The following is a 5,337-nucleotide window of genomic DNA, read 5'->3' on the forward strand; positions in this document are numbered from 1 at the left end:
ATAGAACTTATTTACTTCTGCTATAAATATCATATCTACAAATTATTTCAAATATATTACCTCTAATATGTGTCTTAAATACTACTAATATATCAAATAATTTTTTTTCAGATGAAAACAATGGTCCAAACAATGAAAATGAAAACTAAAGTCATTGAAGAAAAAGTTGATGTTGTGCGTCCCAAAAGACAACATAAACCAACTCCAAAGGTGTTGTCTTGGAAAAACGAAAAGCTGCAAAAATATCATCTCCTAAGACGCGACAATCACCGAGAACGAAGATTGATCATGATTGCCCAAGCTTTGACTTGAAGATTACTCAATGATGAAGAACTTGGAACTTGTGCTTTTGGAACTTACTTCTACTTTTCTAGACTTTTGGAACTCATACTTCTACTTTTCTAGACTTTTGGAACTCATACTTCTACTTTTATAGTGACATGTTAGTCTACTTTGTGTTTATGAATGTGACAATCTACTCATGTTTAGATTACAAGACAATATCTTAAAGGTTTTAAATGATATGCCATTTTTTTGGGCAATGTTCTTTTGATATGAATACCTTTGAGTTCATTTTGATGTTTAAACCTTTAAACTTTTTGAGTTCATATTGATATTACTTCTCCTTGTACTACTGATATATGTATGATGTATACTTGATATATTACTGATAGATTATTGATATTTAGATTTACAACTGATATAATTCTGATATACAGACTAATGTAATGCTCTAAATTATGTCATCAACTATAACTTACAGAAGCAAAATCATATAAGCAAACTCTATTAGGTATACACATTGTGTTGTAACAAAAAAACTACTTCATTGTAAATTCAAATCATAAAAGCAATGTTTTTGTATACATCCTTGATATACATCAATAGGTGCAAATTTACAAGTTCTACGATTGTGTCCAACAAGTTGACAACATCCGCATTTTTTGTGCTTTCTCACCTTACCAATTGAAGGAATCTTTTGTTTTCGAGGCCTTCCTGCTGGACGTTTAATGATAGGAGGTAATACATTAACATCAATTGCTACAGATCCCCAATCCAAATGGTTACCGACAGGACGAATTGAACCATTATAAGTAAATAACAATCTACTAGACAGATAATACTCAGACACATATGAATAAGAATTCAAATCAATCCTACAAATAACTGCAAGTGCATGGGCACAAGGAATTTCTTCCAAATCCCAAACACGACAAGTGCAACTTTTAGAACCCAAATTTACCAAAAAATTATCCGCTTTATGAATTACTTTAAATTCAACGTTGTTGATAGGATCAACCTGAAAAAAAGAAAAAAATAATAATAATAAAAATAGGTTGTGAAAGAAAAATAAACATTCTTAAATAATAAAAAGTAAAAACACTTACCATCAAATTTTTGGATTCATTAAATTGTTTATGTATCTCAGTATCAACCCAAGGACTCAAAAAACTTCTATCATAAAACCACCTTTGAAGTAATTTTCTAACTTAATCAAGTAGTGATGCAACAGGTAAATCTCTTGACTCTTTCAAAGTTGCATTTAGGCTCTCAGAAATATTAGTTGTCAACATTTGATATCTTCTTTCTTTAGTGTGTGCACGAGCCCATTTCTCAAATCCAACATTACTAAGATATTCTCGTATAGTAGGATATATTGACTCCATCAACCTCATATTTAACTCAAAATCATTAGTTGTGTAGGATTTGGCACAGTTTTCAAAAAGTCTATCAATCAAGGAGTCCTTGTATGACAACTTCAAATTCTTCAACAGATGTCGCTTACAAACACAATATTGAGCATATGGAAAAACCTTTAGAACACTTTTTCCAATGCTTAAATGACGATCAGAAATGATAACTAACCCTTCTCGATCTCCAAAACTGTTCTTTAAATTTTGAAAAAACCAAGTCCATGATGCATCATTTTCTTAATCTACTATACCAAAAGCAAGAGGGAAAATCTGATTGTTACCATCGCACGTTGAGGCAGTCAATAATGTGCGACCATATTTGCTCGTCAAAAATGTCCCATCAATAGATATATTAGGTCTACAATACCTCCAACCTTCAATAAATGCACTTAGAGCCATGAAACAATACTTAAAATGTCTAGTCTTATCAATTTCATATGCAATGTATGTACCTACAAAAATAATATAAATAGAACTATTGCATCAGCGTAAAATATCATTACACATCAAATATATCAATCATATATCACATCAACACGTCAAATATATCAGTAATATATCACAGCAACATGTCAAGATATCAAAATCAGATATGATAATCAGTAGTATAATCAAATATATATCAGTAGTATATCAACAGTATATCAGAACACCTACATCATAATAAAATCAAGATGATATATCATCCCATACATATTATAAATATATCAGAAGCATATATTATTGGTATATCATTAAAGAAAACAAACCTGGATTCATTTCTTTCAACTTCACAAAAAACTTCGGAATCAATGCATAAGAATCATCAGCATCTCCTGTCAACAATTTATTAACAGCTGTTTTTGCCCTCCAAGCTTTATTATAACTAACACCAACTCCATAGTTTGTGCGCATATGATGAATGATATCTTTCAGAGTAGAACGATCAGAAGAACTAAATCTAAATTTCTCAACCATACATTCACCAATAAAAGATGATGAAACTTGTCTATGAGAAGATTGAACTATCGTCATACGACAATTATGATCACTAACATACTTTCTAATCATCCATAGTTCACTACCTCTATAACGAGATGCTTTAACATACCATTGGCAGCCATTCTGAACACATTCAAACTCAACTGATTTGAAATTTGATCTCAAAGTCTTGAACTGAAAGCTATTCTTTATAGCCATAAAGTGAAAAGCTTTTGACAAAACTTCCTTATATGCAAATAGATCTTTCTCCTTCAGATAAAATGCAAAAGACATACTAGTAATATCAACATCGTTATAAACTTCAAAATCTCTTTCAATTATAGCAGAAGAAGCAACAACCAGACCTGAATTCTCACTTTCAGAATTAATAACACTAGACTCCTCCAAAGGCATAGCATTTACATGAGCAACTAAAGGATATCTTGTGCTGTCATCCTTAACCAAAGTAAAAAACCAAGCAACATCTTTATCTTCATTAATCTCAACAACAGTTTGAACTCTATTACTACCAAACTTTAATAAAACTGAAAATTGGACAAAACAAATTGATGGATCTAACTTCACTTCATTCAATATCAAATTCCTAAAATTTTGAAAATTCATATCTTCGTCAACCAAAATCCCAATAGTTTTGTAATTCATATAGCAATGACTATCATCTCATTCACCACTGTGAAAAACAATTATTGCAAGCTTGCCCATAACTACAAACGCTACAAAAATATAAAATATTGATAATATTAGTATATCAATCAACAAGTAACATAACATAAGCCACAGACATACGCTATATTTAATATCTATATTGAGTATATCAGTTATAGATATACGTGAAATATCTATGATATACCTCACTGATATACTTCATATTCGATCAGTATGATATACCTCACTGATTTAGGTGATATACCTCACCTAAAATTCAGGTAGGTTCTCCACAATCTTAATGGTGATCCTTCGCCCAAAATCAGACACCAATAACTAAAATTAAGCTTAAATTCGAAAGAAGAGGAAGAAAAACTAAAATCAAGACCTCAGAAACGGACAAAATCGAAGAAGAACAACAAAAACTAAATATAATTATAATAGTCCCTCTAGAAGTCCAAATTCTTCTTTTCGAAATCTGCCTTATTAAAACGGATAGAAGTTCCTCAAAGGCTGAAAGTTCTTCACGAACAAAATCGAAGAAAAAGAAGAAATAAAATCGAAAGAGCTAAAATGGAAACCTGATGAACGAACGAAGACGAAGTAAGAAGCTAAAATCGATACCTGATGAACGAATGAATACAAATGAAGAAGCTAAAATTGATACTTGGTGAACGAACGAAGACACGCGAAGAAGAGACGAACGAAGAAGACGATGATCCGAGAGAGAATAAAGATGCGTGAAGAAGACGATGATCCGAGAGAGAACGAAGAAGCACGAAGAAGAGACGAACGAAGAAGACGATGATCTGAGAGAGAACGAAAACGCGTGATAAATATGATGAGGGCAATTTGGAAATACTAAAAAATTAAAAATCAGAATCCTATAAAAATTGCTATATTTGAAAATTTGATAAGTGGGCGCTATATTGTTAAATACCTAAAACTTATTTGCCACCCAATGCAATAACCCTAAAAAAATAAATTAAGAATAATATATATATATATATAATAATAATGATAAAATAAAATATATATATATATATATATATATATCTGTGTGTGTGTGTGAGAAAACGGTAAAGTTTTCAAATTTTTTTTTTTAAATACTGGCATTTTTTTAACAAAGTTACCGTTGGTAACTTTTGACTTTTTTTTTTGATTTTTTTTAATCTTTTTCTTTTCTTTTTCAATATATATATATACTTTAAAAGAAGCTTATCACTTGTCAGTTTACGAACTGTCCACGTCATCTTCTCGGGTATTTTTCCTTCCAATTTGTTTCGATCGTAACTTCTCCGTTTGAGCTCCGATTTGGATGATCTAACAGTCGTTGGAATCGTTGTAACGAGCTCTACACGGTGGACACTTTAAAATACAAAAAATGTCAATAAATAAAATTAAATTTGTTATCATCAAAACATTAATTAATTAATTAATTAATTAAAATTAATTAATTTGAGATTAATGCCAAAAAGCCAACAACAAATATTCCATGTCATCCTCGAAATTTACATACCTTGTTAAGTGAAAAAACTCAGGATATCTATCTGTCGTGTCCTTTTCAGTTTCCCATGTAGCTTCTTTAAATGTATGGTTTTTTCATAAAACTTTTACAAAACATGAATACTTTTATTACGCAAACCTTGATTCTACTCGTCCAAAATTTGAATTAGAACCTCTTCATAAGTGAAGTTTATCGTGTGAGATACGTCTACACTATCCTTTTCGAGCATCAAAACATATAAAGTATTACGGATTTGGTCTAATGCAGGCGGCAATGCCAAACGATATTCTACCACACCCACCTAAATCTCATATGTTCCAATAAATCTAGGATTAAGCTTTACTTTCCTCCAAAATCTCAAAATTTCTTTTAACGGTGAAACTTTCGACAACACCATGCCTTTGACCTCAAAATTCAATTCATCTCTAACATCAATATAATTTTTTCTTGGTCAATTCTAGCCTATCTCCATTCTCCGTTTAATTAAGTCAATGATCACATTCTGCTTTT

The 5,337-nt window shown here is 30.8% G+C and overlaps 1 pseudogene; it reads right to left on the reverse strand.

Moving 5' to 3' along the window:
* Window positions 1-826: 826 nt before the first annotated feature.
* LOC148210769 (uncharacterized) lies at window positions 827-4,100 on the reverse strand (annotated as a pseudogene).
* Window positions 4,101-5,337: the final 1,237 nt, after the last annotated feature.

Source organism: Momordica charantia, assembly GCF_013281855.1.
Source record: "Momordica charantia cultivar OHB3-1 chromosome 6 unlocalized genomic scaffold, Mcharantia_2.0 BLBB01000006.1, whole genome shotgun sequence".
In the NCBI taxonomy this organism is placed as follows: Eukaryota; Viridiplantae; Streptophyta; class Magnoliopsida; order Cucurbitales; family Cucurbitaceae; genus Momordica; species Momordica charantia.